The sequence below is a fragment of the Lissotriton vulgaris genome, chromosome 2_1 (assembly GCF_964263255.1).
Source record: "Lissotriton vulgaris chromosome 2_1, aLisVul1.2, whole genome shotgun sequence".
NCBI lineage: Eukaryota > Metazoa > Chordata > Amphibia > Caudata > Salamandridae > Lissotriton > Lissotriton vulgaris.
Genome location: NC_141687.1, coordinates 1,260,967,085 through 1,260,979,851, shown reverse-complemented (window position 1 = coordinate 1,260,979,851; position 12,767 = coordinate 1,260,967,085).

Below are 12,767 nucleotides of genomic sequence, written 5' to 3'. Positions count from 1 at the left end.
CAAGTTTGTCAGCAAGCAGTTTATTTTGACAACGCAAAAGAGTATGCGCATTTTGCAACTCAACACACTGTCCTTCCGTATCTTTAAATTGTTTCTGTAGTTGAACAAACTTCTCATGCAATATTCTGTATGCATTAAGAATAATCCACCCTCTGCGTCCTAAAATAGGAAGCTCATCGCCTTTCACTATTGGCGCTTTCTGTAGGCATGAAATCACATCGGCAGGCTCCGCCTGCTCCAAGCAGGAAGACCAATTTTCACTCAAACCAGTAGAATCAGCCCACTCACGGGCCAAGGCCTCGTAAGGCGTAGACTCCCAGCCGGGAATCTGAATCGGTAATTTAAAAACCGACGGTGATTTTTTCGGAAACATAATAACACGCACAAAACAAAAAAAAATTATATACACAATTATAAACAAAATTTTATACGTACAAGCCGAGCGCAAACCAACGAGATTAAAACAAAACAATGCACACAGGCTTCGTAAACAGTTCGTGACGCCAGATGTAATGGCTGGATTTTCTGTTTAGATGGGATCAGCCCCCAGGGGCCCCTGTGACCCAGCCAAAACGTACTCACCTTCCCTTCTTAGATCGTATTCACAATGAGTAGATATACAGATAAATATACAGGTCGCACCTAAGAATGGGGAATGACAATATACATATATGGATTTTCTACAATATCTTATTCACATCGGTTGGCCTCGCGGTCACTCTGACCCAGACCGTTCTACCCCAGGGCAGATCTGACACACAATCCGGCGTGTCTACACACGGGCCTGCAGAACCCAATGCTCCCTTTTCCAAAGCGTTCGCGATCCTGCGAAACCTAAACGTCAGTATCCCTCCTGACGCTCTCATTTATTTTAAGCCACAATCTGGTGGATTTACACGACAGTATCCTCCCTGTCGCTCTCATTAACGCCGCATATCAACGACGACCACATTCCTATGAAACATTATTGGGACGATATCTCAGCAATCTACTTAGGATAAAACTAAAGTAATAACTTTGGATATTGATTCAGATTATATAGTGTACTTTGTGCTCATGACATCAAAGGTCCACTCACTCCCTCCTTATTTGGTTACCATTCGTCTGATCGGGATTTCTCATCCGTTCGCCTAAACAGTGCCCAACTAGAAATGCCATTTACCAAGATCGAACACAAGCACCAGGTACACGATAATTCTATATGAATTAGGATATTTATTAACAATAAACATAAGTCACATTACTATGCAGCATTACATTTGCAAAGGGAATAAAAGATAAAGGTTAGGGTGCACATACTATAAGAATCGGTCGGACTTCACCTGGTTAATGGGAAATCGGGACTCGGCAGTCATCTAGGCTCCTGTCTCGTCTCTGGGTCCTGGCTCGCCTTGCAGTCACCCTCAGCCGTCACAAGTACACGTCTGCACCGCTAGGCTCAAACTCGTCTGCTCTCCCTCAGGACCTCGGAACCTTGCTGTTAATTAGCTACCGTCTCTCTCTCTCTCTCTGCATTAGTGCGCTCCGCGCCACTTCTCGTTCAGTCTATCTTCAGAGAGTTTCGGTCTTAAATCTTTCTCCGACTTCAAAGATGGCGACTTGTCCACCATGAAAATGAATAATGGTAGAGATGCTAACGGCTAGATGCCGCCTACGGACTAACTGACTGAAAGACTAACACCTTCGCTAATATCAAAGCCCGTTCCTTCATGGAAATTCACGGCCAGTAACCTGCCGCCCACCAAATTCTTGTACCTCCCCGTACCAAGGACACTTTCCCAGCCGGCCGGCCTGAAGTTGTGTCTTCGGAGTGGAGAAAAATACATTCCTTCGATAAGGGTCAGCCTGAACCGGTTCTCTCCAAGCGAACAACAGCTTGAAACTAAAACATCACTCTTAACCTAGAAAGCCTTCTCGAGCTACCAGGCAAAAAGCAAAATGGAGTCTGTCTCGCTTAAGGCCTACGGAGCCCATAATATGCATAGCTCCATGAGAAACAGATCGGCATGTTAGCAAATGAGTAAATCATGACTAATACTTATATATCTAACCCCTCACTTAAATTCATAAGCCTTACTCTAAGGGAAATGGCACGAAAATGCCCTTATATCTGTAAGACAGGGTCCCTGTCTATCGGCCTAATCCCTATGCTATGGGGGTGATAGGCTGGAGTCACTCTCCATCATTCTCCTTCTCCAGAGAGCTGGCAAAAAGACAGCCATAACACCAGATCCGCGTAAAAACCCAGCTGGATACTACAAAGAGTTGGCGCAAACAGTTGAAGCTTGTGTAATGATTTTAGCGGACATTAACATGTTATTTGGCAATGTAGTACCGCAACCAATTTGGGCTAAAATTCGTAAAGAAAATCATCCAGTTGCCCTAGGTGGTGATTGGGCAGCTATAATAGCGGCAGATGGTCAACAAATAGGTGGTTCTGAACCCAAACCTCTAATTGCTGATTTGCCTGGTAGAATAATCGATTTAATGAAAACTCTGATGCCATCATTGCGCGTTAACTGGGACAAGTTGTCCGCATGCAGGCAGAAGAAGGACGAAAGTGTCTCCGATTTTTTCACAAGGTTTGAAGAAACTTTCGTAGATCACAGTGGTCAGGATATGAGCACGGAAGGAGGACAGAGACTATTTGTTGATAAATTTGTGCACAATCTGTTACCAGAGCTCAGTAATAAATTAAAAGATTCTGAAAGTGCGTTTGCTGTCTCTACGACTGCGCAAATACTTGCAACTGCTCAGTATTATGAAAATAGGGATAAAGAAGAGAAAGAAAAGTCAGATAAGAAAACGAAAGATTTGAAAACTAAAGTTCTTTTGCAGCAGGCATATCCGCCTCGCACGAATCAGACAAATACACAGCAAGGGCCATATCAGAGGACAGACTATGGTTCTCCGAGACCACAATACCAATGTAATCAGTGTGCTTACTGCAAGAAGGAAGGTCATTATAAGAATGAGTGTCCAGTATTAGCACAAAATAATGCTGCAGCGGCTCAGAGAGGTCATGGTGGTTCTACGCAAAATTCTAGAGGTCGAGGACGAGGTGCTATGCCTCCACAAACAAATGATTGCCCTTCTAATTATTTTGATCAGCGAAACGGACAGTCTGCCCAACCTACTAGATCTCAACAGTATCACGTTGAAGACTACTGTGAAGTTAGTGAGGAATTTCAGCAAAATGAGTACTAGGACAGCCATGGACAAAGAGAGGGAGTAGTATCAGTTCCAGTAGATCAGAGTGGGCCTTATGTGCAGTAGCCACATCAGGTGTAGTCGAACCGTTTCTGTTGGATACTGGTGCAGCAAAAAGTTCTATCATACATGCGAAACTCCCTGGCGCACCTTTGTCTGGCTTAACAAATGTTTCAGTAGGTTTTTCAGGTGCCCCTGTTCACAACCCCGTATCTGGTCCTTTGTCTATTTCTGTTGGACCCCGTCAATTGAAAGCACCCCTGATTTTGACAACTGGTTGTAATGAAAATCTGCTTGGTTTAGACTTGTTAAAACGCCTGTACGCGACTCTGTACTGTTCTCCGGCAGGAGTACAGCTTACATTGGGTAAGAGAATAATCTCCCCGATGTACTTATCAATGGATGCGCTCCCACCAGAGCTGCGTTCTCTCCCTGATACTCTTTGGGCGACTGGTCCTAACGACGTAGGTCTTTTAGAAATTCCACCATATGTAGTCACCTTGAAAGCGAATGTCAAATTTCCACGAATCCCACAATACAAGATCTCTAGTGAAGGTGAACGTGCGCTTTTATTGATCGTGCAAGATTTGATCAAGAAAGATATAGTAGAAGAAACTAGAGGAAATGTCTGTAACAGTCCTGTACTACCAATTCTAAAAAGCACTGATCCTTCAAAGCCTCCAATTTATAGGTTTGTAATCGACCTTAGAGAGGTTAACAAAATTGTGATTCCACAGTTTCCTGTGGTTCCAGACATTACTGCATTGTTAACGTTGATTCCTGCTACAGCCACATGGTTTTCAGTTATCGACTTGAAGAATGCCTTTTTCAGCATTCCGATAGCCGAAGAAAGCAGAGATATTTTTGGCTTCTCTTTAGGAGGCCGAAGCTTCAGGTTTAAACGTGCTCCACAAGGCTACTGTGAAAGCCCATCCATCTACAGCCAGGCATAAAAAAGTCAGTTAGATTTCTTTGTGCTTCCTCCTGGTTCAGCTTTAGTGCAATATGTCGATGATCTTCTGGTAGCTGCCGATGACAAGGAAACTTGCAAAGCAGCTACAATTTCCCTACTACATCATTTGTCTAATTTAAATCACAAGGTGTCACCTTCCAAGATGCAATACTGTTGTCAAGAAGTGACCTACCTAGGTCATCTCTTGTCAAAGGAGGGAAGAAGGTTGACCCCAGAGAGAATAAAAGCAATTACGCGGATGAATGTTCCTAGCACACAGAGAGAAGTGCGTGCCTTTTTAGGTATTAACTCATACTGTAGGCAATGGATCCCAAATTTTTCTCTTTTGGCAAAACCATTGGTGGCCTTGACTGGGAAAGGTGTTCCGAGTCCGGTGCCATGGTCTGCCGAATGTCAGCAAAGTTTTTCTGAATTACGAAATGCACTGTGTTCAGCTCCTGTGTTGGGTAGACCCGACTACAGTAAACCATTTACACTCTATGTCCACGAGAGAGAAGGTTGCGCGTTGAGTGTTCTGACGCAACGATTTGGTGATAAACAACGCCCTTGTGCGTATTTTTCATCAACATTAGATCCGGTAGCCAGAGCGTTGCCTAGTTGCTTGAGAGCTACAGCCGCAGCTGCAGCGTCCATTCGACAATCTGCTGGTTTGGTCATGAACAACATGCTAGTGGTCATGGTTCCTCACGCCGTGGACACGCTCATGAACCGAACCAAGACACAACACCTTACCAGTGCTAGATTATCAGGCTACGAGCTGACACTGCTAGCAAGTCATATTCAGATTAAAAGATGTAATGTATTGAATCCAGCAACATTGTTGCCGACTGATCAGGAGTCGAGTGATTCTGAACCTCATGACTGTTGTTTCAGAACCGAGGAAGAGACAAAAGGACTGATTGATCTTAAAGACACTCCGTTACCAGATCCAGATGGCACGTTGTATGTTGACGGGTCTTGTTTTAAATTGGAGAATGGTGATGTAACAGCTGCTTACGCAGTAACGACTTTGAGTACGATTGTGGAGACTGCAAGAGTGAGTCAGAATTCTGCCCAAGCTGCAGAATTAATTGCATTGACGAGAGCGTGTGTTTTAGCTAAGGGAAAGAGAGTGAATGTGTTCACAGATAGTCAGTACGCGTTCGGCGTAGCCCATAGTTTTGGCCGATTGTGGAAGGAAAGAGGTTTCATTACGTCCTATGGGACTAAGATCCAGCATGGTCAGCTAGTCAATGACTTGTTGGAATCTCTAACCTTGCCGACTGAAGTTGCGATTGTGAAGTGCAGTGCTCATCGAGCAATCACGGATGATGTTGGTCGTGGAAATGCTTTTGCTGATGAGACCGCTAAACAGACAGCAAGAAATACGATGAGTAGAATGTATGTTGCAACGTCTACAAGATGGATTACTGAATCGGGAATGTGTGAGGATATAGTGGAAAGTGTGAAAGCAATCCAGGAAGAAGCGACTGAAGAGGAAAAGCTTGCATGGAAAGAGAATAAGGGGTAAATTAGACTCGAATGGATGTTGGATTGATTTGTCGGTACAGCAGCGTTGGATGTTGCCTGGTGCGTATGTGCTTGTGGTGGTAACGATGGCGCATGGAGCAGCGCACATCAGTTCTAAAGGGATTTGTAAGATGTTGGCTCCAGTTTGGAAGAATGATGGAATTAGAAAGTGTGCAGAAAGAGTGGTGAGAAATTGCATGATATGCCTGATGCATAATCCTGGCAAGGGAATCCCCACACCCGCTGGTCACTTCGCTCCTCCTCCTTGCCCCTTCGAAGTGATTCAGTTAGACTTCATTCACATGGATCGTTGCAACAATCTTAAGTACGTCTAGTGGTAGTCTGTGCTTTTTCAAGGTGGATCGAAGCATATCCACTAAAGGACAATACTGCCTTGTCCACTGCCAAAATCCTTCTCAAGGAATACTTCCCCAGGTACGGTATGCAACGGATTGTATGGTCAGATAACGGAAGTGAATTCGTAGGGAAAGTTATGCAGAGTGTGTGTGCAGGTTTAAATATAAAGCAAAAATTTCACAGCGCGAATCATCCCCAGTCTGCAGGCTTAGTGGAAGGCTACAATGGCACCCTCAAGCTGAAACTGGCCAAGATACAAGCCTCCACGGGCTTGTCCTGGCCAGATGCACTACCTTTGGCTCTGTTATCCACAAGAGCGACTGTACATTCTCGGGTAGGGCTTAGCCCTTATGAGATTGTGTTTGGTCGACCTGCAAATGTTTGGGGGGTACCTAGACCGAAAGAGTTCAAGCAACTGGAATACCCAATGCTAATTGATTACCTTTTTGACTTGACTGCTAAATTGAGTCTCATTCACCAACAGGTTTTCGATGCATTACCAAAGCCACCGGAGAGTCCAGGTCATAAGCTGAAGCCCGGTGACCAAGTCGTCATTAGGAACTTTGGACAGACCAGAAATCTCCAACCCAAATTCGTCGGACCATTCCAAGTTCTTTTGGCGACGAGGACTGCTATACGTGTGGCTGGCAGAAAGAATTGGGTCCATGCGACGCATGCTAAGCGTGTACCCCTTCCACTTCCTTATGATAACTGGGTGAAAAAAGGAATTGGTGCCTCTGAAACCGAACCAGTTCCTAGATACATTCCTTTCAGCGATGCAGAACTGATTACTGATTCACCGAACTCTGACTCCCCTTCTGAAGCTGCTCCTTTGAACACTGAACATTTGTCCTCAGCATCAAACGAACATTTGCCATCTGCGAACTCGAACATTGCAACCCCTGCTGAAAATAGACTATTTCCGGACCAAACAACGCCAGGAAAATTGAGATACAACCTACGTTCCCATTCTAAGGACAAATAAAGCAGGAAACTGCCTATTTTTCATATTTCAATTTGATACATTGCCTCCAGCCAGGAAGTTTGCTAATATTTTGTATTTTTCTATGTATGTTATGTTGTTTTAATTACCTTGCCGTCTGGGTAGCCGTAGGGTCGTGGCTTTGTGCCTAGTGGAATCTGCGGGGGCCAGACACAAGGTCGGTCTTTCTGTTAGTTCTGGGAACTCCCAGGGCTGATAGAGGCATTTTCAACTACGTACATATCATCAGTGGTCGCGAGCGGTTGTAGAAGATGGAGCTTCCTGAGCTGCACCGAGAGAATATAATTTATTTTCGCAGAAATAGACTCTACAAGATTCTTCATAACAAATGTTTTCTGATGCAATGTGCAATTACGTTTTTGATTGTTTTAATAACGTTGGTGGGTGGAATCGTCTTTGGTATACATTTAATTTTTGCACCGATAACAACTACAGTACCTCCCCTTGATCTTGTTTCTTCTACTGTTGCTTCTTATCATTCTTTTCACCCGTTCCCTGAACATGAGCAAGCTCGACGCTCAGAATTCATAAATAACACTTTTGTACAACTCTTGCATCAACACCAACTGGTAGTTAACACAACAGACTGCTGGGTATGTGGTTTGATACCCCACACTATGGATAAAGGCATTCCCTATCTGGTCTTGCCTTTTAGCTATAATGGATCATGTCGGGCCTTCCAAACTGTATTTGTCTATGCTCTCGAAACCTATCCCCCACGTCCTCCACGTTCCGCTAAGTATACATCCGTTAATAAAGCCTTGATAAAGGGAATAACTGACATGATTAAAGACGTCAATAACTCCCCAATTATCCCTAGAGATGAGCTACGAGTTTATCTGAGTTGGAATTCTACGGAGTATAGCATTAGTTTGGGTGAAAGCAAGCGTAAGAGCTCCACTCCAGTTTGGGTCGTACCTCACCGAGGTCAATTCTGCTTGCAAGGTAATGGGAGAAATCCAAGAGCTCGGCTAGGGAAAAGTGACTGTGTTGAAACTTACGTGTATCCGTCAAACTCTTCCCCTGCCTTCCTAACTGCTAAGGGTACCTACTTCATCTGTCGAGATAGGGCATATACATGGTTGCCTGCTGACTTTTCAGGTTCATGCTATATTGCTCGACTGTTGCCTCCGACATACACAGCTTCCCCAAATTATCACAAGACCAGAGTAGTAAGAGGTGTTTTCAGCAAAGAAGATACCGCTGGTCAGGAAGCCGGAGACTTTTTCAAAGGTTTCCTTCCGTTTTGAGGGCCTATGGCCAATAGTAGAAATCTACGTCAGCTAACACGGGTAGTTGAATCTACTATTACAGAAACTGCTGGTGCCCTTAGTAATTTAACAGCTGAGCTCCAGGTGGATCGTCTCATGACGTTACAGAACCGTATGGTTCTTGATGTAATACTTGCAGATCGAGGTGGGGTATGCAGAATGATCCAATCGAGCTGCTGTGTTTATATCCCCAATAATGCTCCGACCGTATACGAAGCGATCTCTAAGCTACACAAGATTTCCGACTCTATTCATGTAGACAAGGGAAATTGGTCATTAATGGAATGGCTTGGGACTCTACTATCAGCGTGGGGATGGAAGGTTCTGATGGTCGTTGGTATTATCTTAGTATTCCTATTCTCGTGCTGCCTTATTATCCAATGTGGTCCTGCTTTGTGTAGCCTCTGTGCTGCAACCTGTTTTAGAAAACCGCCTGTGTTTGGAGACAAGGTGCGAGAAAGGATGATGCTGCAACAACATATCACTGACCTAATGAACATCGTGATAGACTCTGACATAGACTGAGTAATTGCCTATGTAAGGGCAAAAGGAGGGTCTGAGGTTCCGTGACGATTCGAACCCGTGTTTTCGACATCGTCGTAAACCCATAATTTCGTTACCAGTGAACCGTAAAAGATCCATATAGTATATCCTGGTGTTTTCGCTATGCTACGAGCAAGAGCACTCTTGTTATAAACACATTTCCGATACACCGATGGCATCCATTTTAGATTATGGCATCCATCTTGTATTCTTGCCCTCACATAGTCAATGGACACACAGTGACCTCTGATCAATTCATTTCACTTAAGGACACCTTGCTAGTGACACGTGCACCTTAGGAAAGAAACGCTGTGGCCGCATGACTCGGCAAAAGCTGCCTCCTCTGCCTGAGGCCAGTCCTGCTATACTGGTTCTCGTGCTCGTTGGCCTGATCATGATTAGGCGGCCGAAGTTGGTAGCCTTGCCCATTTACGACCCACAAACATCTCATCCTGTTTTTCTATCTTCTGCACCTGGCTCGGCTCCTTTCCTTCTGGGCCTTTATTAGGGGGAGGTAACGAAATTTACGATGAGGCGGTCCGGCTCTTGAATGAAAAGATGACATGGGATTATGATCGAACAGTGGGAACCTCTCATTTGACATCAGAAATTGTTGACGATTCCTGTTTAACGCCAAATATTTATTGTTTAGGACATAAAGTTTAAGAAACGCACTAGTATGTGGAGAATGTTGCCCCCAGCTAAAAAACCTGTATTTAAGGAGCAACCAACTTAGTGCAAATTGAACAGGCTCCTAGAATCTGCCTGTGTGTAGTTTCTGTGATTTCTGTGTCCCTGCAGTAATAAACCTTTGGTCTTTGACGCCACCATCGAGAAGCCCGTGTTTCTGTTTATTTGTGCACCGAGACAGGTAAAACTCAGGGGTCTTCGGGTGTTGTCCCTGACACCTCTGGACCTTAATAAAAGTCCAGAACTCCATGCACTACCCTAAACCCTATATCTACCCCCAGCACAACCCCCTACACTACTGAAACACCACTGCACTACTTGAAACCCTAAAACACTACCCCAGTACGAGCCCCCACACTACCCAAACAACACTGCACTACCATAAACCCTACATTTACCACCAACACGACCCCCTACTCAACACAAAAACCCCTGCACTACCCTAAACACTAAATCTACTCCCAGCACAACCCCTACACTACACAAACACCACTGCGCTACCCTAAACCTTAAAACACAGCACCCGGCATGGCCCCCTATGCTACCCAAACACCACTGCGCTGACCTAAACCCTAAAATACTACCCCCGGCAAGACCCACTACACTACCCAAACACCTCTGCGCTACCCTAAACCCTAAAACACTACCCCAGCACGACCCCCTACACTACCAAAAAATCACTGCGCTGCCCTAAACCTTAACACACTACCCAAGGCACGCCCCCATACACTATACAAACACCACTGCGCTACCCTAAACACTAAAATACTACCCCCGGCAAGACCCACTACACTACCGAAACACCACTGCTCTACACTAAACCCTAAAACTCTAACCCCATCACGATCCCCTACACTACCAAAAAATCACTGCGCTGCCCTAAACCTTAACACACTACCCAAGGCACGCCCCCATACACTACACAAACACCACTGCGCTACCCTAAACACTAAAACACTACCCCAAGCATGACCCCCTATACTACACAAACACCACTGCACTACCCTAAACCCTAAAACACTACCCCAGCAAGGCCCCTACACTATAGAAACATCACTGCACAACCACAAACCCTAAAACACTACCCCCTACACTACCCAAACACCACTGTGCTACTCTATATCTTAAAACTCTAACCCCATCACAACCCCCTACAGTACCCAAACACCAATGCGCTGCCCTAAACCCTAAACACTACCCCAGCACTTACACTACCCATTCTCCACTGTACAACCCTAAACCCTAAAACACTACCCCTGTACGACCCCCTACACTATCCAAACACCACTGTGCTACCCTAAACCCTAAAACTCTACCCCCAGCATGACCCCCTACACTACTCAAACACCTTTGCGCTACCCTAAACCATAAACACTACCCCAACACGACCCCCTACACTACCCAAACACTTCTGCACTACCCTAAACTCTAAAACACTACCCTCAGCACGACCCCTACACTATAAAAAAAGGACTTAACTACCCTTAACCCTAAAACACTACCCCCTACACTACCCAAACACCACTGCGCTACACTAAACCCTAATACTCTAACCCCATCACGACCCCCTACACTACCGAAAAATCACTGCTCTGCCCTAAACCTTAACACACTACCCCTGGCACGACCCCATACACTACACAAACACCACTGCGCTACCCTAAACACTAAAACACTACCCCAAGCACGACCCCGTACACTACACAAACACCGCTGCACTACCCTAAACCCTAAAACACTACCCCCAGCATGACCTCTACACTATAGAAACAGCACTGCAAAACCTACACCCTAAAACACTACCCCCTACACTACACAAATACCACTGCACTATCCTAAACCCTAAAACACTACCCCAGCATGACCCCGTAAACTACACAATACCACTGTAGTACCCTGAACCCTAAAACGCATCCCCCAGCACAAACCCGCAAACACTACACAAATACCACTGCACTACCCTAAACCCTAAATCTACCCCAGTACAACCCCCTACACTACCCAAACACTACTGCACTAATGAAAACCCTAAATATACCACCAGCATAACCGCCTACACTACCCAAACACCACTGCACTACCCTAAACCCTAAAACACTACCCCCTACACTAGACGAACACCGCTGCACTACCCTAAACCCTAAAACACTACCCCCAGCACGACCCCTTACGCTACATAAACACCACTGCACTACCCTTAACCCTATATCTATCCCCAGCATGACCCCTCATACTGTAGGCAGTGGATCCCAAATCTTTCTCTTTTGGCAAAACCATTGGTGGCCCTGACTGGGAAGGGTGTTCCGAGTCCGGTGCCATGGTCTGCTGAATGTCAGGAGAGTTTTTCTGAGTTACGAAATGCACTGTGTTCAGCTCCTGTATTGGGTACACCTGACTACAGTAAGCCATTCACGCTCTATGTTCACGAGAGAGAAGGTTGTGCGTTGAGTGTTCTGACACAGAGTTTTGGTGATAAACAACGCCCTTGTGCGTATTTTTCATCAACATTAGATCCGGTAGCTAGAGCGTTGCCTAGTTGTTTGAGAGCTACAGCGGCAGCTGCGGCTTCCATTCGACAATCTGCTGGTTTGGTGATGAATAACATGCTAGTGGTCATGGTTCCTCATGCTGTGGACACACTCATGAACCGAACCAAGACACAACATCTTACCAGTGCTAGATTATCAGGCTACGAGCTGACACTGCTAGCGAGTCATATTCAGATCAAAAGATGCAATGTATTAAATCCAGCAACATTGTTGCCGACTAGTCAAGAGTCGAGCGATTCCGAACCTCATGACTGTTGCTTCTGAACCGAGGAGGAGACAAAAGGATGAATTGATCTTAAAGACACTCCGTTGTCAGATCCAGATGGCACGTTATATGTTGATGGGTCTTGCTTTAAATTGGAGAATGGTGATGTGACTGCTGCCTATGCGGTAACGACTTTGAGTACGATTGTGGAGACTGCAAGAGTGAGTCAGAATTCTGCCCAAGCTGCGGAATTGATCGCGTTAACGAGAGCGTGTGTTTTAGCTAAGGGAAAGAGAGTGAATGTGTTCACAGATAGTCAGTACGCGTTCGGCGTGGCCCATAGTTTTGGCTGTTTGTGGAAAGAGAGAGGTTTCATTACGTCCCATGGGACTAAGATTCAACATGGTCAGCTAGTTAATGACTTGTTGGAATCTCTAACCTTGCCGACTGAAGTTGC